Source organism: Tamandua tetradactyla, chromosome 8 (assembly GCF_023851605.1).
Source record: "Tamandua tetradactyla isolate mTamTet1 chromosome 8, mTamTet1.pri, whole genome shotgun sequence".
NCBI lineage: Eukaryota > Metazoa > Chordata > Mammalia > Pilosa > Myrmecophagidae > Tamandua > Tamandua tetradactyla.
In genome coordinates, this window is record NC_135334.1 from 70,060,647 (window position 1) to 70,082,521 (window position 21,875).

A 21,875-nucleotide genomic window follows, 5' to 3' on the forward strand; every position below is an offset into this window, starting at 1 on the left:
GCCACATCCCGGGCTCTGGGTATCACGGGGCTTGTCCATAGGGCCCGAGGGACAGAGCAAAGCAGCTCCTCTTCATCCCTTCCACTTCGCAATTGGTGCCAAGAGGTGTCAGGTGGGGCGACTCAGAGCTCAGGTGTGGATGCTGCTTTAGCTGCTTTATTTCCAGCAGAGCCTGGGCACCCACTCTGGGGAGCCTGCAGCTGGAATAGAGAACCACCCCTGCCCAGACGGAGATGCCCTTGGCCCTGAGCGGCTGCCAGATGGTGTCGTGGCCCGGCTGGGGCCTGGGGTGTGGTGGGGGGACAGCTGGGCTGGGCTGGCACCTGGAGGCATCACAGATGCTTCCTCTGCATGGACTGGCATGAGGATGGGGTGGGGGCAGGGAGAAGGGCCCAGGGCTGTGTCGACACGAACATAAGCAGTTTATAGAAAAAAGAACCCAGAATAAGAACATCAACTTATGCCTCCCTCAGCCGAAATCAGACACACCTGGCTTCCTGTCCGGCTCCACTCCTGGGGTTTCTGATGTAGCATCTCGTGGTGTCAGCTGGCCTCACCGGAAGGGGGATGAGAAGGCCAACCTCACAGGGCTTCTGTGAGGTCAAATCAGAGAGCCCAGTGGGAGGGACACCCGGTTGGGTGCCTGGTACATAGTAGGCCATTGATTCGCAGAGAGGATCTAATTCCAGCCCAGAGCCAAGGACTTGGAAGTTTTTACATGCTTGATCTGTGGCCTCTGTAAGCAGGAAAGTGGAATTCTTCTCTTCAGCTCCTTGAAATGGTTGGTGCAGCTTGGACAAATTCTATATTATGACCCCAGCAGAGGAGTCTCTGACACCTGGGTGTTTGTTGACCTTTCCCCTGGGGCCAGATAAAGCTCTAGAGCCAAACAGACGTGGATGGGTGGTCTGACTCTGCCATTATTAGCCATGGCCCTGGGGGAGTCCCCGGTTTTCTCTGACCCTCAGTTTCCTCCTCTGTAGAATGGAAGTTGTTATGAGGAGCAGACGAGAACTAATCCACTGACACATAGTAGGTACTTTGAAGAGCCTGGGGGTGGGTGGTTTGGGATGCAGGCCAAGTGCTCAGGAAGCCAAGAATCGATACCCATTTGGGGAACCATCAAGCTCTGTCATGACCAGCCATGTGGAACCTAATTGGCTTTCCTTAATGGGACAGCTGTTTAATTAGCCTCTGATTGTTGCTGACACATGGCAGGGTCAGCCCTTGCCAGACGGTGTGTGTGTTCAGCTGGCCAGCCTCGGCCAGGATGTGAGGATGCGAGGGACTCAGGCTGGGATCCACCCTCCTACCCCTGGCTCACTGCTCAGCTCTCAGTCGACCGTGCAGACCCCCTGTGTCCTGAGACTGGGGGACCAGGGGAGCAGGAGGCAGCCCTGCCCTAGGAGCTCCGGTGCTGGGCGGGTGACAGAAGGAATCCAGAGGAGAGTTAGTGGTGGGGACCTGGCCAGGGGACCGGGGGCAGTCAGTGCTCCCCCAGCCTCGGAGCAGTTCTCCCTGGCTTTGCCATCAATTCCCTGTGTGACCTTGAGTACCTGACCATCCTATCTCTGGACTTCTGTTATTCCCTCTTCAGGAGGATGTTGGAAGTGCTGGTCACAGGAAGCTGTGGCCTCAAGCAAGCACTGTGAGGTGAGGAACGACCTCAGAAGCCAGGCCTGGGCTTCTCACCCCAGCTCCTGCGCTGTCCGGCCTGTGGCCTTGGAGCGATGCTGGCCCTGCTGGTGTGGAGGAGAGGACGAGGGGCAGCCCTGGCCCAGCAGTGTCTGACATCGGCGGGTCTCAGGACAGCTTTGGCTCATCCCCTCCTCTTTCTCCCGCTTCTCCTAGAGCCCCCAGAAGTTCCCCAGGAATTCCTGCCCCCATCAGATCAGGGGAGGAAGGGTGCCATCTGGGCTGTATATGCCACTCTCCTGCCTGAGCCCAGGTTTGAGGAAAAGGGAATGGGGTGTAGGGGCCCACACTAAGCCCGGCCTCCAGTCTTTGTTCGTGTCTTGGAACCTTGGTCCTTTGGAACCGTGGAATCTTTGTACCCCAAATCTGGAAGTGCTGGATCATGGAGCCGTAGATTCTTAGGCCTTTTGAAACCAAGACTCTGGGTTTCAAAAGACCGTACTGGACTTGGGCGTGACCTTGACTTCCGTCCAGCCCAGAAAGCCCCTCTGCAGATCCTTCGAATGCCCCGGTGGCAGCGGACTCACCATTCCCCAGCCCCTCCGTGTGGGCTGAGGCCTCAGGAAGGTCAGGTCCATCTGCCGACCCCCCCCCCCACTTCCTGTGGTTGTGGTCGTGTCCGCCCACCTGGATGAACTTGACCCACCAGAGATTGACCCCCACCCCATCGCCATGGCTGGCATTGGCGGGCCTGGGGCTGCCTAGCACTAACGGGCAGCTGGGAAGGAACCAGGCCTCTGCTCAGCTAAGGAGAGCAGGCCTCATGAGACTTAAGTAGCAGCCTGATCATATCAAGGCTTCCAGCCAGGGCCCGGGTGGCATTTCTTGGTGGAGGAGAGGAGGGCGATTGAGGGGTGCAGGGGTGGCATCTGGGGGTTCCTGGGATTTTGCCCTCATTTCCATGTGATGATTTGTACTTTTACCATCAAGCTGGAGGCTCAGGGCTTCCTCCCCGGGGCTGGCTGGGGAACTTCACCCAGTGTTCCTGGGGGAAAACCTCCTCTGGGAAGAGTCCAAACAAACAAACGGGCCTCACAGGAATGAACAGGTGGATAAAATTGGATTCGTCAGAAGGAAGAGAATGGATTATTGAGTGCCTACTGTATTCCAGGCCCTGGGCTCAGCTTTTTGTGCCCCTGCCCCAGCTCACCCTCACCAGGGCGCTGCGAGGGGGGGTCCTTACCCGCCCCCCCACCCCGAGGCAGAGGAGACATTCAGACACAGCATGTGCATGGCAGAGCTGGGATTAGAACCCAGGGCTGTCCCACCTGGCCAGCCTAAGGGCAAAGCTTGTGAGGGAGAAACTGAGGATTCTTGAGAGTCGAGAAGATGTGCGAGTCAGAATTCTTGGAAAGAGCTCTGAGCATGAAGGGTTCTGTCTCTTTTGCTGCGGTGAGTCATGCTGTGCCTCATGCCAGAGTGTTTTCCAATTTTGGCAGCGGGGAGCAGGGGAAACAGCCCTGGGTTGGGAGGAAGAATCACGACCCTTTCTCAAACAAGTCGGTGACTGGGGCAAGTAATCTAATGCCTCTAAGCCTGCACTTTCTCTTCTGTAAAATGGGGTCTTTCCCCGTAAGTAAGCACAGGCAGCCGCTCGTTGAGTTTGAATTAAACCAAACCTCCTTGGGCCTTAGACTGCTCTGCTCTCAAGTGGGCAGAATCTGCTCTGGGCAATGTCATGAGGCTACAGCTCTAGATTCCTCGCCTTTCGACCAGGGAGTGTCCTATTACCCCTTGCTGCTGGTCACCTCTCCCGCACCCTTCGAGGTTATTCCTAGTGTGAGAATTGAAAGGATATGTTAGAACCTAAATCACTCCCTCATTGTACAGATGGGAAGACTGAGGCCCCAGAAGAACTGGGTTTGGTCCATGGTTACACAGTGAGTGGCCCTGGGAGCACAGAGTAGGTTTTCAGGAAGTCCCTCCTTGCCTCCCACTGCTCTGTGGGGCACAGCTTTAGTGCAGCGGTCTGGAGAGCAGGCTGGGAATGGAGTCACCTGGGTCCTGGGAGGAGGGAGGCAGGCGGAAGCCGAAGGTCCAAGCTTCTGTCCATAATGCCCAGTGCAAATGCCCTCTCTTCCGCAAAGCCCTCCTGGACTTCCTCCCACTCGAATCCCTCTCTCTTCCCAAGCATTGGAGTTTGAAGTTGAAAGGGCCAGGGTTGGATCCCAGCCTCCTGCATCACTTTAGCTGTGAGTCAAAGTCTGTCCTCACCTACAGCTGTGCCTGGTAGAGTTGCTGCAGGGATTAGAAATCGTGCCTGTAAAAACACCGGCACATAGCAGGCTCACAGCGAGTGGGAGGTGGGACTCATTCTCGTTGTCCAAATCCCTCCTGAGGATGGATCACTTTTGTCTATGGGTTATAGGATCCGTATGCCCACAGCTCCCCCTTGACCCCCATCAATGATATGACGCCAGCTCAGCAGCTGATGAGTTTTAGGATATTGGAGCTGGAGAGCACCTGGGCCCAGAGAGGGCTCGCACAGCCAGTCAACGGCTGTGCCAGGATTGAAACCCAGGTCTTCAGCCTCTCAGCTTGGGGGCTTTCCCACTGCAGCCCCTAGGGCCCACAGTCCCTGTCCTTAGGGGAGATTGGCTCCCCAGTGGCTGCGACTAATCCTGCAACATTCGGGGTTAGCAGAGGCAGAGAGCAGGGAGCCTCTCAGGAAAATCCAGAGGCAGGGGGCATCTGCCAGGCTTCTCTTTTCTCCTGACTTTTCTCAGGCTGTGGACAGTTAGCTCCCCCAGAGATGAGCGTCTCATGTCAGGCTCATTTGCCCCATGCAGGCTTGTGTAAGGTCCTCGTATGACATCTGATTGCTCATTCACTGCTTTCCCTCACTCAATCAGCTAGTCATTTGCTTATTCCTTCCTTCAGTCATTTATTTAACAACCTTTCCCTGTGCCTTGATGTGGCTTCAGAAGACCAGTCAGACCCGGGAGGAGTTAATATGGTATAGGAGTGAATAGGGTGGGTTCTGGGGCTAAACTGCCTGAGTTCAAATCCTGGTTCTGCCATTTCTAGAAAGTCGCTTAGCCTCTCTGTGCCTTGGATGCCTCTTCCCTAAAGTAGGGACAATATTTCTTACTTTATAGAATTGTTCTTCCAGTTACTGTTATTGTGCAACAAATCACCCCCAAACCTACTGATTTTAGACAATAACCATTGTATTATCTCACAGTTTCTATGCGTCAGAAGTTTGAGATGGTTTCATCTGAATGATTCTGGCTCAGAGGTTCTTGTGTAGTTACTTCTTATTGTGGTTGGAGCTGGAATAGTGGTGATCTGGAGCGGCTGAGGGTTGGCCAAGCTTTTCTTTCTTTCCCGGTAGTCTCAGGACTTCTCCATGTGGTTTCTCCCTGGGGGCTTGTTTGGGCTTCCTCACAGTATGGCCGCCAAGGAGCAGTCAGACAAATGTGGTGACACAGGGCTCCAGCAGGAGAGTTCACCTGTGATGACCTGGCCCTGGAAGTCACTCAGAGTCACTGCCGCCATTAGTCACAGGCCTCCCAGATTCAAGTGGAGGGTCTGCAGCCATATCTCCCTCTCCATGGGAAGAGTGTCAAAGTTACATTTTAAGAAGAGCATGTGGGGTGGGAGATATGGCTGCAGACATCTCTAGAAATACAGTCTGGCACAGATGTGAGGGTTAAATGAGTTCAAACCTGGAGAATGTCTGGGACAGTGCTTAGGCACTCTATCTAAAGGTGTATCTAGTCAAGGGTGATATTGACTGTGGGCAGTTTACTTGTGATGTACTGACTTTAGGACCTGATTCCCACCACAGAGGCCAGTCCACAGAACAGGAGCATTTCTCAGCTGGGTATTGAAGGATCCATAGGAGTTCACCAGGCAGAGGCATGTGGGAAGGGATTCTGTGCTGAAGGAACTAGCTGTGCAAAGGTGTGGAATAGGGACTTAGCTCCACTTGGCAGGGGCTCTCCCCAGGCCAGGAGGGAGAGGCTGGGAAGGTGAGTTGAGGCCAGGTTGAGAAAAGTCTTGTGTTAAGGATTTGTATGGAATCGTGTAGGAAGTCCTTGGCTGTTTTTCTGAGGAGATAGCGGGTATGGAGTGCCATAATGGAGAACCGCTTCTGAGGTAGAATCGGCAGGGGTTGGGGAGGGCCTGGACTTAGGCAAGGAATTGCAGGCTTCACATGCAGGTATTTGCCTCTGCGTTTTGCATGTGATCCGTATGTCCACCCTGGCTTGCTTCTGCTCCTTTTCCTATTGGATACTTGGTGATTTTTCCTGCGCAGATTGGCTGTCCTGTAGGGGAGAGCGAGGTGGCTTCCTTGGCAGAGGGACTGGAGGAGCCTGGCAGCCAACCCCAGAACAGCTGGCAGGGCCAGAGAACCCCCAGCACCCTCCTTCTCAGGCCCCAGCCCCATCTGTGGGGAACGGCCCCTGTACTCTGGGGTCTCTTATTCCAGTACCCCATCCCCACTCTCCTTACAGCCTCTCAGGGTCCAAATGGAACAGGTCATGAGGGACTCAGGGGTCCAGCCCCCACCACCACCACCATATCACAGATGGGGCCAGTGACTTGCCCCGAATCCCACAGCAGGTTGGTAAAGGAGCGGGCCTCGGGCCCTTTCCACGGCTGCAGCCAGGCCCAGCAGCCGTGCAGAGTGAAGGCGGTGCCCCGAGGGAGGCCGCGGCTTGTACTTCTGTGAGCCTGTGTGTCTGGATTCACCCATGTTTGTCTGTGAATGTGCATTTTGTGTTTTTGTGTGTCTGCACGTGTGTGAGTAGGGCCCTTTTGGTTCTCTCCAGGCCCCATGGGAGGTCTCCTTGTAAACGGCAGGCAGGTTAGTGTGTCTCTAAAAGGGAGCCAAGTGCCCCTGTGCTTTGAGCCCTAAGGAGGGACAGAGCAAGGAAAGAAACCTGTGCCCTGGGGAGGACCTGTGGGGTGAGGGAAGAGCCAGACCTCTCCAGTGGATACAATTCAGCAGAAATACAAGTTCCCAGATTTGAGAACTCTTTCCTGGGCCCTCTCGGTGCTGAACTTGGGCTGGGTGCTGGAGACCCAGAATCAGAGCAGGTGCAGTCCCTGCATTTCCAGAACCAGGCTGGGGCAGTCAGGTGTGCAGCTGGACACAAGGATGGCCACGGAACTCCGGGGTGTATAGGGCACCATGAAAACAGAAAAAGGCATGCCAGAGTCTACTTGGAGTAGTCAGGGAAAGCTTCCTGCAGGAGGAGTTTGAGTTGAGACTCAAGGAATGTTTGTTGGGGAAGAGGGTAGAGAATGGAGCAGGGCCTGGTGGCAGATGGGATTCAGGGGTTTGAGGAAGAGGGAGGTAGGGAGGGTGACTTCCAGGCTGCAGGCCTGGGTAACTTGGTGACTGGCAGTGCCTTAAAATGGAGGAATAGGGAAAGTGATGAGTTCCCATTTGACCACTATCAGTGTGAGTTCCTGTGGCATGTCCAGGAGGAGATGTCCAGAGGGTCATTGGAATCACAGTCTCCAGCTTGGTCCAGGCAGAGACAGATTGGAGAGTCATTAGCGCCCAGGGTGGATGAGGCCAGGGGAGGGGATGATAACTGCCCAAGGAGAGTGTGAAGGGCAAAGGGGCAGGGGAGGGCTCAGGGCAGAGGGCAGCAGCGCTTAAGGCCTGGGCTGAGAGAGGTGCCGCCACCAAGGGGCTGAGGAGGTGGGGCCGGAGAGGGAGGAGAGACCCGTAGCAATCAGTGTCCTGGAAGCCGGGTACAGAAGAAGTCGGAGGAAGGGGAAGCTCCACAGTGCCAGCTGCGGATTGAGAAGGGGCCCAGTGGATTTAAGCACCTGAGGTCATTGCTGAGGGCAACAGATTTAGCAGCGGGTAGGAGGAAAGGAAGTGGAGACATGAGCATAGACGATGCTTTCAGAAGTTTAGATGAGAAGGAAGGAAAGAAACGGAGCGCTTGCTGGAAGGGTGGAGGGGATAAGCTGGGTGAGAGCCAGGCCCCTTTCATGCTGGCTGGGAGGAGCCGGCGAAGAGGAGAGGAGATAACGGGAGGGAGGCGGAGATACTTGTCCAGAAGCAGCCACCAGCAGTCCTCTGCAGCAAGTTCCCCAGGTGCCTAGACAGGAGGCTCTTTCTGGAGAGGGTGCGGGTGGGGAGTGATAGGGGGGACGTTCAAGAAGGACTTGTTCTTGCCCTGAGCTCAGGCTCCGTCTCCAGGTCTGTGAAGTGGGAGCCACCATGTGGGGGTCTGGAAAGGGTCAGAAGCCCATAAACTCAGAGCAGCCTCATAAACCAGGTCCTGGGCAGGACCTGAAACTCCCAGTTGGGCGGTGTTGACGCCAGGTTGCTTTGTGACTTCAAGAACTAACCAAGGTGACTCCATAGAGGCTTCAAACAAGAAAGGCCCGGGAAGGTTGAATCCACGTGGATTCTCCTGCTTCCAGAGAGGCCAGTTCCAACCCTGTCCCTAAGCACAGCTCCCAATTACTGGGAAGTTCTTCTTTCAGGTCTAGCCTAAGTTTCTCCTGCTGTGTGTTCCCTTCTTCTGAACTTGCCCAACCCTGCTCCGTGGAGCCAAGCCCATCGGTCAGGACTGCTTTAGTGGTGGCCAGTGTTTTTATGACTTGTTTTCATGAAGTTGGTTTGACGTCTCCTGCATTCCCAGAATGTCAGACCCGCCCTGATTCACAAAGATTGACCAAAACAGGGTCTCAGCCAACGAGAGGAATCTGAGGACTTAGTCATCCCCCTTGGGTCCTCCACAGATTCTCTTCTTTCCTTCCAGTCAAAAAAAAAAAAAAAGCTAGCCTAGATGACCAGGATGGGACAGCATTTGGGGATGTAAATGTAAACAGGGGGTAGACAATGGAGGTAGGGCTGAGGGATCCGCTCTGGTGTTTGGAATCGGGCAGGCCTCGATTCAGGTTCCTGTTTGGCTGCTTATTGGATGTGGGATCTCTCTGAGCCTTAGTTTCCTCATCTCTGAAATGGAGAATTAATGGCACCTACCTTGTAGATGTCTGAGGGTGAGTGACCTAGAAGTAGACCCTGAGACAAGGATTCATATGAAAGTGATTTATTAGGAAGTTTTCTAGGAAAAAAAATGCTAAGGGGATAGGGAAAGTAGGACCAGACAATGGGGGAGGAGACGTGTGATTTCACACCAAAGCCCATGGAGGGGAACTTTGCCACAATCCTGCAGAGGGGCTCTGGGGACAGTGTAACCCCTCAGTTAGCCCTGCCAGGCCCAAATCAGTCATTGGCAAAGGGCTATCCTAGAGGATGGCCATGCCTTGCAGGTAAAGGGATTCTGGGGGCCTGAGGGTTGCTAGCCCTCACAGAGCAGCAGGTGCTGGCTGTTGGGAGGGAATATGCAACCTTGTATACTCCCAAATGGTAAAGGGGTCCGAGGGGGCACAGTGGGCATTGCCAGTCTGCTCTGGGGTATTAGCATGTAGATCAGATGTGACAAAGCATGTAAGCTGCTGATCATGCAGAACCTGGAAGGTAGGAAACCTCAATATGTGACAGCTGTGCTCATCCATTAGAAAGGGGGTGTGAAGAAGGGGGTGCTCCAGAATCTTGTGGTCAGCAAGGGGCAGTACCTCTTGAGAGCTGCCCTGTGTCCCTCCTGCTTTCCCAGCCCCAGGCACTGGCTCTGTCTTGGTTCCAGAGGCAGAATCCCACAGAGCTGCCTTGCAAGACCCTTCCAGCACCAGCCCCCAACCCCAGTGTTCTCCAGATGGCTCGGCTTCTGGGAACTTCTCCAGTCCTGCCAGGGCCGGACCTGCCCCAGCCTCTGTCCAGTGGGGCCTCCCAGCCCTAGGGGCTGCCCCGTCTGCCTGCCCAGCCTGGAAGGTGTCAGTGACGAGCATGAGAGGGGACAGGGCCTACAGGCCTAGGTGAGGTCAGGGTCATGGAGGCATCAAAGGCCAAGGAGGAAGTTGAGGCTTGTGGCCCACCCCCCGGCTGAACTGAATTTGGCTTTTCTTCCCCCATCCATCTTGCAGTGTCTGTGGGCATCTTGCTTTGTCCTAGAAGGCACTCAGGGGTTGCTTGAGGGAACTCCTGTTGGCCCTCATGTCCAAGGAAAGAACAAACAGAAGTTGTGCTTCTGGGCCATTCTGATTGAACTGTAGAACGCTGACTCTGGGAGCTTGCACTGGTGATGTTAGCATGGTTTGGCCCTGATGGAACCTGCCCCAACCTTTCTCCAGCCCCTGTGATGTCACAGGGATGTCACCCACTCACAGTCTGGCCTTCCCACTCAGGCCTCTGAAAGTCTTGCTGTGTGACCTTGGCCAAATCACCTCCCCTCTCTGAGCATTAGTCCCCTCTTGGATGAGCTCACCTAAAACCATGATTTTAACATGGCATTAATCCTTGTTTGACACAGCTGATGCCCAGAGAGGTAAAGTAATTTCCTGGGATCACACAGCATTAGGGTGGAAGTGAGAGGGTCAGGACCTGCTCCCGGTTCCGTAACTGGTTAAGTGAGCACCTGGCCTTTTGTCAGTTCTGCTCTGGTCCATGGTACCCAGCCACTCTGATTCAGGACCTGAATAACCCCCTCGCTCCCACCCAGTGGTCAACAACAACTGAGCCAGTCACCAGAGTGGTCACTCACTGTTATTTAGCCATTAGCTCATCTAACAACCATTTAATTGAGCACCAACTGTGTAGAGCATCGTGTGCACAGATGGGCATGGCTCTGCTTTCCCAGGCTTCATGTCCAGCCTGCTGCAAGGCCTCTGCTCTACCCATCCCAAGGCCTGGGGACCCACAGACTTTCGGGGGGAGGGTGGTCATAGGGTGGTGGTTACAGAGGAGGAAGCAGTGTCTAGGATGTCTGGAGCCCCTTCTTGCCCACCCTGTCTGGAAAGCAGGTAGGGAGTGGCCAGGCTGGGGCTGAGACTGCCAGAGAAACAAGTTTGCTGACTCGCGCAGGTATTTGTGGCTGCGTGTGGTGGGTCCAGACAGCGCAAGGCTGGGAGACAGCTTTGATCCACCAGCAGGGCCCTGCCACGCCCCCCCCTCCAGGCTCCTGCTTCCCTTTGTTCGTGCGCTTCTTGTGATGCTTCTGTCTACACCCTGAGCCCACGGGCTCCTCCAGTTGGGAGGCCCCACGGGTCTCTCTGGCACTCCGCCTGTCCTGGTACACAGGAGGGCTCAGTTAGTGTGGGTTTCGTGACCCGACTTATGGTGTTGGGGAATCAGAGTGTGAATCCTGGCTCTGCCACTTGCAAGCTGTGCCCTGGGGCAAGGGACCTAAAGTCCCCTTGTGCCTCTGTTTTGTCATCTGTAGAATACAGATGGAAAGATTTCCTAAGAGGAGTAAATGAGGTGCTAGCTGTAAAAATCTTAGCTTCTCGCAGAGGGTGTGGCCAGCCCTCCCTAAAAGTGGGTGGTGGCAGAATCGCCAGTCTGGGCACTGTGCCCTGCAGAGTAGGAAACAAGAGATGGGTTTTAGGACCCAGTCCATTGTTCAGCACTTTGCAGTTTGCACAGCCTTCTCATGTCCTGCTCCCTGGATTTTCCCAGTAGTACCGCAAGAGAGTCTGGACAGGTCTTGGTTTCCCTCTTTGACAAAGAAGCTGAGTCCAGAGGTGATGCTGACCTGCCTTCTGGTGGCTCAGCGAGGACCCGAATCCAGCTTTCCCAGCTCTCTGCTCCCTGCTCTCTCCTCCACACCCCTGCCCCCTCCAGAGCCTCATTCCCTCTGAAAACTCTTTCTGGGAAAGATGCTGGGGAGGAAAGCAGCAGGCAGGGACCACAGGCCTTTGTCAGCCGAGTTGTAAGTGGGTCGAGGGTGCATTTTGGTGCCTTTAGCTAAACAGAAATACCGTGGAACCAGAATAAGGGAGCAAGAGGCAGCATGAGGTGGCGTGAGTCGAGCCGTAAAGGAGGGGCGGTCCGTGGTGGGGCCGCAGGGCAGCCTGAGGGCTCGGGTCCTACCTGCCCGGAGGCCCAGAGGCTGCCCCCAGCCTGCCCTGCCCTCCCACTGCTGCTGCCCAGCTGCCAGAGCCTGGGATGAGACGCTCAGGACCTGGGGAGCACGTGGCCTTTGGTCAGTCCCGCTCCGGGCCGACACCCAGCCGCTGTGACCCAGGCCCTGAATAACCCCCGCCCTCCCACCCGGTAGTCGCGAACAACCCAGCCAGGCACCGGAGTGGTCGTCACTGTTATTTAGCCGTTAGCTCCTGGGACAGCCATTTCATTGCGCCTGGCTCCTCCGTGAGATGGCGTTTTAGGGTACGGGACTTCAGGGAATGCTGGCTCGGTGTCAGGCCGTGGTCACCGCCCTTGAGGGAATTCGAGTCCGGTGTGGAGATAAGGCCCCGCGTGCTTTCTCAGGGCAGACGCTGAGGGTCGGCAGCCCGGCCGGGCCCACGGCGCTGAGGCCCCGGCGCGCGGGAGGGGAGGGCGGGCTGTGCACGGGGCGCCACCTCCGCGTCGCGGGCTCCAGGGCGAAAATGCAGAGGCCCGCCTAGCTCCATCACATATTTGAATGTTACAAGGTAAGCCAAGAATATGTTACGTAGAATGGGTTTGGTTCTCCCACCTTGACAGATAGCGCTTCATAATGTAATTTGAAGTGTTTGCGTGGAGTTACAGTGTTTTTTTGTGGTTTTTTTTTGGCATGGGCAGGCGCCGGGAACCGAACCCGCGTCTCCAGCCCGGCAGGTGAGAACTCCGCCACTGCGCCACCATTGCCCGCCCTGGGGTTATACTTTTATGTCTGAAAGTCACTAAAATGTCAACGATGACTGAATGAAATTATCGCACGTGTCTGGATGTCTCGTTGACGGGCTGCTGATGTTTAGATGAGTAATGAGACTTACAGTTCACACATTATTTATGCGTTCATTAAAAATGCATTGTCTTCATTTTGTCAAGATCACTATATTGTTATAATCGAGATTTTCATATTTATTTTCTGTGGGCAGTAATGATGTAGAGGATTAAAAATAAAATGATATTGTATTCAAAGGGTGCAGAATTTGAATATATTTTCATCAACACATTAATTAAAGTAAATGTAAGCCAAGGAAATTCTATTTTATGCTTCTGTGAGTTGTTTTTATCCCATTAAAATTATCTGCTAAAATTTTAAATATCTATTAAAATGTGTCTATTGAAACAATACACAGCATCATGAGTATCAGATTTAAAAATAGAATTGTTTAAATACAGATGGAATATTCAGAGTTTTGAAAATTTTACAAAAATGAATCTATTCACAGTTCTGGTATTCAACGTCCCTCTAGTTGCCAATGTAATAAAGAATTAGTAACATACTTTGTGATACCTTAATTTGAGTAGTATGAATTGTTGTATTTGACAAGATGTTCCTCAGCTGTCATGAGCACTTATTGGAAATACCACACTAATTTGTGAGTACTTTTAGAGCCGCACATCGGACCATGAAGAAAAGCACACACAGAAAAGACCCTCAGCATGCAGGGAAACTAATACTTTCTTATGTAAGAAACCATTGCATACTGCTACGTGAGAGAAAGGATTTGACGAGTGGGCTTGCCCTCCTTTAAACGTTTTTGTCACTCATTTCCCCACCTCCCTCCCCCCCCACACACACACTCTAAGCAGTGAATTTCTCTCATGTCAGCAGCAACACACCCGACAGACCTCCCCAGGGACATCTGGACAGAATCACCTTTTGTTCCTGAAGATCAAGAGATGGGGAGGATTTCCCTGGGCGTGAGTGGTGGTAGTGACAAGCAGGTGTTTAGGATGACAGGTCACGTGGACGTTAAGTGCCAGCAGTGCCAGCACATTCTCTAATATATTTAGTTTTGCGTGTGTGTTTGTGGCATGCAGGGCTCTGGCAGGCGGCCCCTCTTCCCTTCCTCTAAGGGTAGTTAAAGGAGTGAGTCTTCTTACCGGTGAGGAGATCTGTCTTGGGCAACTAACGGAGGATAAGTGGTGGTGTCTTATGCGGCGGCTAGAATTTAAATATTAATTCACTCATAAATGTATTGTTCATTCATTTAAAAATCTGTATTTGGGGTGCACGGGTGGTTCAGTGGTAGAATGCTCGCCTTCCATGTGGGAGACCGGGGTTTGATTCCCAGACCATGCACCCCAAAAAACCAAACAAACCTATATTTGCTTCCTCCAATCCTTCATTTTAGTTTTGAATGCCAAGCCATAGCAGTCTTTTAGTCTGGCCCAGTGATTCTACAGATGAGGGAGCCAAGGCTCAGAAAAGGGCACCGATGTACCTAGAACTGCACAGCATGTCACAGCCCAAAATGCCCCAGGCCAGGTTTCTCAGAGCAGAGGGCGAGTGCCAAGTTTGAGTTTCAGGTAAAATCTGAGTGAGTGCTGCTAATTCCCTGTCAACTTCCTATCCTTCATCAGCCTACCACCCAGGCACCAACCCTGGGGCCCTAGAGATGCTGCGGGGGTTTCTGCTTGAAGAGCTACTTCCTGTTTGGGGCCGAGCACTTCCTCCAAGTGACTCACAGGCTCCCACTGGCCACGTGCTGGGAAGTCCAGGTGGGGGTGGACACGGGGCTGGCATGTCACCCTCTGCCTGCGACCCCAGCTTGATGACCCTGAGACTGAGCAGTGGCCACCAACTGGAGGTAGGACATGGATAATGAAAGGAGGATGTTAAAAGTGTCCCGCCCCACCCAGCCTGGGGGAGCAGGGGTTCTGGAGAGGACAGGGGAACTCAGGAGAGAGTGGGCCCGAGAGTGGAGATAGGGGCCACCCTCCGCATCCAGCCATTCCCACATCTGGCTGGGACCCCTCAGGGAATATTCGTGTCCCTTTCTCCTCCTTGCAGAAGGAGGGCCAGGTGTGGTGGAAAGGACATTGGGCCCAGAGTCAGGACTTGGAATTCTAATACCAATTTACTGGTGACCCTGGGCAGTTTCCTGTCCTTCTCTGGGCCTCAGTATTCCTGTCTGTCTAATAGGGGAAGTGCTTGCTGGCTGTGACATTTAGTGGCATCCTAAGTAGTATTTAAAGGTATTACAGAGTTTGCAATAAGAGATTTGGATTTGAATTCTGCCTCTGCCACCTTGCTAGGTGTATCCACCTCTCAGAACCTCTGTCTTTAATTTTGAAATAATAGTGATAGTTGCTTTCAGTATTTTGCATATGTGAACTAATTTAATCTTCACATCAACACTATGGGGTAGGTTTTATTAGTAGTAGTGTTTTATAGCCAAGGAGAATGAGTCACAGAGAGGTTAAGTAACTTGCCCAAGGTCACACAGTAAGAAACAGCCAAGATTCTAGCTCAGGCAGTTTGGCCCCGGCACCATGGCTTTTATCCACGATATCCTCGCTGCATGAACGTGCGTCATCAGCAACACCTGTGAGCTTGTCCGGTCCCATCCTAGACCTACTAAGTCAGACTGTGCTTTAACAAGCTCCCCAGGTGATTAGTGTGTGTGTTAAAATTTGAGCGGCTCAGATCTATTTATATTCCCTCTGTCACTGAGGCCTTAGGATCGCTGCGGGAGAAAAGGGAAGTAGGTTTTATAAGCTGCGAAGTGCAGTGCCTTCAAGGAAGACTTGGGCCTTGGGAGGTGGAGATGGGCAGCAGTGGGGGTGCCCTAGCTGTCTCTCTCTGCTGCACGATGTCTTTTCCACTCTGTCCCTGAGCCCAGCTCTGCCTGTGTCTGGTTTGAGACTGAGGCTTGGCTATGTTTCTTGCTGTATGTTTCTTCCCTGGTCCAGTTGTGTTGGGGAGAGTTTTTATGCTGTCGTGGCCACCGCTGCCCACAGTCTGCAGGGTACGAGGTCTGCCTCTGCCTCTGCCTCTCTGGGTGATGTGAGAGACAGGCCCCAGGTCCTACCAGCCTCAGTGTCCTCATGCAGGCAATGTGGCAGCAGCCTCTGAAGTCACATAGCACTGACACGGAGTCTGCTTCCCTCTATCCCCTTGGCCTGCCGATGCCATCTGTCCTCCCAGTTCTTAGTTAGGGGGACTGCCCTGTGGCTGTGAGAGCTGATGGGAGGGAGGCAGTGCATGAGTCAGAACTCAGGCTCATAATTGCAGTGCCCCAGATCCCGCCTCTGGCCCGCCAACCCTCCCTCAGATTTAAAAGAATAGCTGGTTTGGCAGCTACCTCTGGAGAAAGCGGGTCCCTGGGCAGCATGAAAGGCCCTCTGTCCCCTCACCCCCAGGAGCCAGGTGCAGCCCCAACATTAGTCCCAGGGTGCCTGGGCCTCAGGCCACATGTCTGTGATTCCTGGAGAGGGGGACGCGAGTGATTCTGAGAGCAGGTTGTACTGCGTTGGGGTTTGGGCTGGTACGTAGGCAGCACAAGTGGAGGTGAGATTGCATGCGCTGGCTCTCCTGGCCCAGGATTGAATCGTGTGTCTCCTCGGCCCACCCACCAGCTTAGGGGCTTTCCCTGGGTAGGGACTGCATGGGACCCATCACGGGCCCCTCGCCCAGCACAGGAGGGGCACAGAGCCAAGCTCCCTAGGGGCCTCGCTAAGGGTCTGGGGGTGAGGAGAAGGCAGGGCAGGTTGATGAATGATCTGACTCCGGCTGTTCCCTTGTCCCCCCAGCTTTCCCAGTGAAGTGACAGTACCACCTCTGTGGGCAAGACGCCCCCAGGAGCCCAGGTCCCAGCCGCTGGCACCTTCTTCCAGGTAAAGAGAAAAGAAAGAAAGGAGGGATGGAGGGAGGAAGGAGTTAGAAACAGGCCGTAGGGGGCAGCCCATGGGTTCTAAAACAGTGCCAGCTTCTCCAGTGGAGGCGGCATGAACTCTGCAGTTTATGAAAGAGGCAGGAGGAACAGGAATTGTCCCATTTTATGGCCAAGAGAAAAGTTGAAGCTCCGAGTAAGCTGTGTCTTGCCCAGTATAGTGTCCCAGGTACTTGTCCAGGTGCCCTGCATGTGTGAGCTCGTCGGACCCTCACAACAGGCCATGAGGTGGGTGATATTCTTATCCCCCTTTAATGGTGAGGAAATCTGGGTGTGAGGTGTTAAGAAACTTGCTCAGTTAAGTGGGTGGTGGAGCTAGGTTTTGAACCCAGGCAGGTTGGTGCTCAGGGTATGTTCTCACCCACTGTGGGTTTTTTCCTGCCACATTGGTGCTAAAAATTAAACTAGATTTCCTGGACTTCCAATTTGGGGGGTTAATGGGATCCTACATCCAGGGAAACATGTATTTTAAGAAAAAATAATGCCTTTAAGAGAAAATGATTTAGCCTCCAGTTCCTAAGCAGCTTGAAATAAAAACCTGAAATTGTGGAATTGTAAACCATACCAAATTCTAAAATCTGTTCTACAACTGATTGTTGCAATGTACTTTGAAATTTATTGCTTTTATGTGTATATGTTATTTAAAGAGAAGGAGGAGTAGAACAGAGAAGATAGGACTTAACAAATGAGTATGACTGTTGAATCATTATATTGATATTTCTGTTGGTCTCCAGTGTCTTGGAGCAGCTAGAGGAAAAAATGAAAAAATCGTGGAACTGTCACCCATACCAAATGTTGAAATCTGTTTATAACTACTTGTTAAAATGTACTTGGAAATTTATTGCTTTTCTGTATGTATGTCATATTTCACACACAAAAAAATTTTTTTTTAAAGAGAAAATAAGCAAAAGGAATGAATGGCAAATGGTGGAACTGGAGGCCTTCAAATCATAAAATCGGCATGATCTTCAGGGCGTCCTGGGCTGGCTGACTCCTGGGGCATGACTTTCTCAACGTTCAAGCAAGGATGGGTTTTTTTAGGTCCCCAGAGGGAAACCTGGTCATTTGAAAAAAAGAAAGTTTAGACCCCGTGTTCTCAGACTTGCCTGGGGGCCCTGGGAGAAAGACCCGCATGAAGGAAAGACATACACTGCAGTGCTGAAATTAGCATTCTGTGCTAAATCTGAGGACATCTCACACTAGATCTGGTCTAGAAAAGTACAAGCCGACATCAAAGGCTTAAGATAAACTTGTGGGAAAGAAATGCCTAATTAAGACTATTTTCTTTTTTAGTATCTTCATTTTTTCCCCCTGTAAATTGGGAAAAGACTAATATAACTCAGCTTCCGTGGCGGAATCCGAGCCGGGTGCATAGCGGCCCTGCAGATGTGCGGTGTGAGAGGCTCTGATTGGTCCCTCCTGGCCTTCCTTTGTGAATTTAACCAGCTTTACTGACTCATAAATAAACGGGCGCCTCCCTGGGGCTGGGTCGAGTGGGGTGGGTACAGGTGGTATACCTCTCCACTCCTCAGCCAGGAGCAGGCCTGGGGTCGCTCGTGTCCCCGTCACCCAGCACAGGGCTGCAGACACTGAGTCTTCAGGAAAGCTTGGCTGGGTGGATCAGAAGTGACAACCCGGGGAAGCTCCGAGTCTGGTGGGGGGGCAGCCACGGAAGCAGATCGTGCGCGGAGGCCGGCGACCACGCCACAGAGCTCTGCCAGTGATGTGAGCGCAGAGGGAGGGGACGCGTGGGCTGCTGTGGGGGAATCAGACCGACCTTTGCACGGGATTTGGATGGGCCGGGATGGGCAGGGAAGGGCTTTCCTGGCAGAGGGCCCAGCACGGGCAGAGGTGTGCAGGTGGAAAGGGTAGCGTGGACCCAGGGGTGGGAGGGGCAGGGGCACGTAAGGCTGGGGAGGTAGAGAGGGAAGGAAGAGAAAGGTTCCTTAAATGGTAGCACTTGCTTCTCTTCCCCTCCCCAGGGCTTGCTTGGGAAGCGTGTTTATGTAATAACTCGGCTCTTTTACATAAATAAATAAAATAAGTTATTGCTCCCCATTCCCTCAGGGGACAAAAACTGAGCAGAGGCAAGTTTGCTCAGCACAGGTCTCTGCCAGCCTCAGCTTCTTCCCCTCCCTCCTCATCCTCCTGCCATGTGGGTGGCCCCCCTCCACTGGGGCCCAGCAGAAGCATCATTGGAAAAAGCCAGCCTGGTCCCTGTGGTTGGACCACTGGGTTCCTGGGAAGGGCACGGGGATGTCAACGCGACGGTGAGAGGACGGGACAGAGGCTCAGCCGGAGGCCGTGGGGACATTTGCTGTCTCTGCTTGTTCCTCTGACAAGGATGACCTGCCAGTGCTGGTGGGGAAGGTCGGGGGCAGGTAGTTCCTCTCAGAAAGTTCTGGATGCTTAAACAGGGAACTGCTTAGCTCTGGAGAGAGGGAGTGCCCCGTCCCTGGGAGTATGCAAGCTTAGGCTAGCCGCCTGGCTGGGGAACCGCCACCAGGAGATTCCCGAGTGGGAAGGGAGGCTGAGTGGAATGGGGTCAGGTGTTTCTTAATACTGACATTTTGACTTTGACAGTCTGAAATCCAGGGATTGTAAAGTTCTGGGACAGGTTGGATTGTTCCAGGATTCCATAACTGAAGGATTCTTAGGTGAGATGATGCTAAGACTGTAACCTGGGGCGTTTGCAGCGTGAGAAGTTAAGCCTGAGATGTAAGCTCTGCTCTCTGGGCAAGGCCAGGTCTGTCTCAGTGACTCCTCTTCCTAAACTAATAACCCTGACCCAGGAAATAGAGGTCCTTTCTGTGCCAAGAAAACTCAGGCCCCCGGACCTGGCTCCTGTCCAGCCTGTAGCTATAACCATGTCCCAAACATGCGTTCTGTACCCCCAGGGCCCTTAGAGCGGGCAGAGCCTGGGAGGGGCAGGCAGGACTCCTGGTTCTCAGCACAGTGCTTGGCAATCCCTGACCTCTCCCAGCCTCCATCTCCTCGTCTCTGCAGTGGGGATCTTGGTACTTACCTGTGGATTGGTGTGATGCTTCAATGAGAGGCTGTACATGGAAGCTCTTTGTAAACTGCCAAGCGCTCTGCATGTTGCTACCATCGTTGTAGCTACAATTAGGCTGTCTTCTCCTGTGTAAGGAAGGTCCGTGTCTGATTCTCTGTGAACCCCCCACAACCTCCAGAAGTGCCTGACATGCAGTGGGGGCTTCCTACACATTTCCCAAATGAGCTAGTGAGCCTTAGATGGGGGTAGATGGTACCCTGAGGCTGCAGCTGAGTGGCAGAAGCCAGCCCTTCCAGCCAGGAGAAGCAGGGAGAGCTTCCTCGGGGAGGGCAGGCAAGAGGGTGGGAAGCACTGGAGAGCCCCCCTGCCGCAGCTGGGGTGAAGCAGGCCTCTGCCTGGGATGGTCTGATCTAACCCAGCCTCAGCCCTGCCAACCCAGAGGTCTCTTGGGACAGACGTGTTGGGTAAACAAGAGGCCCTGGCATCACCGCGGAAAAGATTAATAATGGCCCTAATTATGGCACGATTGATTCTTTGAGGGTTCCAGCTGAGCCCTGGCCTCGGCAGCTGTGTAACTTTTCCCCAAACAATGGGCAGGTGTGACCACGGAACTAGGGGATTCTGGCCTGCTTTATCTTTTACCTCTGAGGTCTCCCTCCCTGCCTCCTCCTCCTCAGCAGCTCTGCGCCCCCTCTCCCCCTGCCCCAGGTCCAGCTACCTTCTCTGCCAATTTCATTAGAATTTAGGACTTTCTCAGGGGCCCAAAGAGGTGGAGCAACTTCCCCAAGGCAACACAGCCATAGGTGCAGCCCAGGGTCTCTCAGTTCGAGCCGTCTCACGATGGCTGTGCAACAGAAAACACATTGCATCTGCGAGGGCTTTTCAGAAGGTCCACAGAAAAAGGCTGATGAGGAAGGGCCGTGGGGTGGGGGACTTGCAATTGGTTGGTCCCACACTTCTTCAGGTCTTGAACAAGCCTCAGGGAGCGGGAAGTCCCAGAATCAGCCTTTGTCCTCCCACCTCCTGCCTCGGCCCTGGCCCCAGAGATTTGTTTTGCAGGTTTGGGTTTGTTTTTGTTGTTGTTTTGGGCAGAGACCTAGCTGGTGATCTGCGTGGGGATGCCCTGCCCTCCCTGGGCCTCAGAATGGAGAGGAACGTCCCTGTTGGCAGCAAACTCTGCCACCGTATAGAACCCAAGAGGGAGCTTAACTTGCTGGCCCCGTTCCCAGCCAGAGCCTGGGGTTGCCCTCTGTCCTCAGAGAGACCCTGCTCACTGCCCTTCCCTGCTGCCTGGGCTTTGTTTCTCCTGTCTTCCTACTGAGGATGCTCTTCCTTCTCCCCTTTGCAGTACAAACCATCCTTATTTCTAAGTTCTGTTTAGATTCTACACTCCCTGGTAAGCCTCCATGTGGTAATCAGTGCTGGGTCCTGAGGAAGCATTTCCCATAGTTGTGGATCTAGTCAGGGAGGGCTTCCTGGAGGAGAGACTGCCTGAGCTGAGCTGAGTAGGAGTCTGCCAGGCCTTGATGCCTGGATGGGAGGTTTGAACTTTCAGGAAAGGTGAGACTAGACAGGGCCTCCAGGGCCAAGGTGGTCTTACGGGTGTCTTAGTTTGCCATACCATGACAAATATCGCACAATGGGTTGGCTTAAGCAAACTTTTATTGGCTCATAGTTTTGGAGACTAGAAGTCCGAAATAGGGGATGTTGGCAGGGTGATGCTTTCTCCCTGAAGTCTGTAGTATTCTGGTGCCGGCTTGCTGCAATCCTGGGGTCCCTCGGCTTGCATCTCTGCCTTCCCTCACATGATGATCTCTTTTTCCTTATGTCTGCTCTTCCAGTTTTCTGTTGACTTCTGGCCTCTTGCTCCTCCTTGTGTCTTTTTGGACTTCTGGCTTCTAATTTCTTCTCTTTATAAGGCTTTCAGCAATATGGATTATGACCCATCCTGGTTCAGTTGGTTCATACCCTAAATAAAAATAACATCTCCAAAAGATACTACTTACAAGTAAGTCCACATCCACAGGAAGGCGGATAAAGACTAAGGACATTTCTTTCCTTAGGGTACATAATTCAAGCTACCACAGCAGGCACGCTGGGACTGGGAGCAGGAGACAGGGAAGCCGTGAGTTGGGACCCCTGGGAGGCCCCGGCTAAACTCCAAGTCCACGTTCCCCGAGCCCCGTGGGAGAATTCACCATGGGGCTGTGACTTCCATGCCGTGGATTTTACTCCAAGCGAAGTTTGGGGTTGTCAATGCTTGTGAGTTATCCAGGCCATGACAGGCCTATCAAAGGTGGTGGAGGCACCCAGGGCAGGGACAGAGTACCAGCCTGGGGCTCAGCAGGACTGGACATCTCACCTGGTGGCAGCCCTCCCTGCAGCTTTCACCCCCATTGTGAACTGGGACCCAGTGGGGTAACTAGCATCCATGTTTGCCTGTCCTGTCCCAGCATTAACTAGCATCCATGTTTGCCTGTCCTGTCCCAGCATTAGCACTAAATGTCCCACATCCTGGGAA

At 53.3% G+C, this 21,875-nt stretch overlaps 1 protein-coding gene across 5 annotated transcripts in view; it reads left to right on the forward strand.

The window, feature by feature from the left end:
- Window positions 1-21,875, forward strand: part of GDPD5 (glycerophosphodiester phosphodiesterase domain containing 5) — a 92,976-nt gene that overhangs the window by 15,251 nt on the left and 55,850 nt on the right. For 2 of the 5 annotated variants that reach the window (XM_077113549.1, XM_077113551.1), the window contains one exon: window positions 16,202-16,285. The exons of the other annotated variants lie outside the window; for them this stretch is intronic. The gene's annotated coding sequence lies outside the window, so the exon portion shown is untranslated. The remainder of the gene's footprint in view (window positions 1-16,201; window positions 16,286-21,875) is intronic. 5 annotated transcript variants of the gene reach the window in all.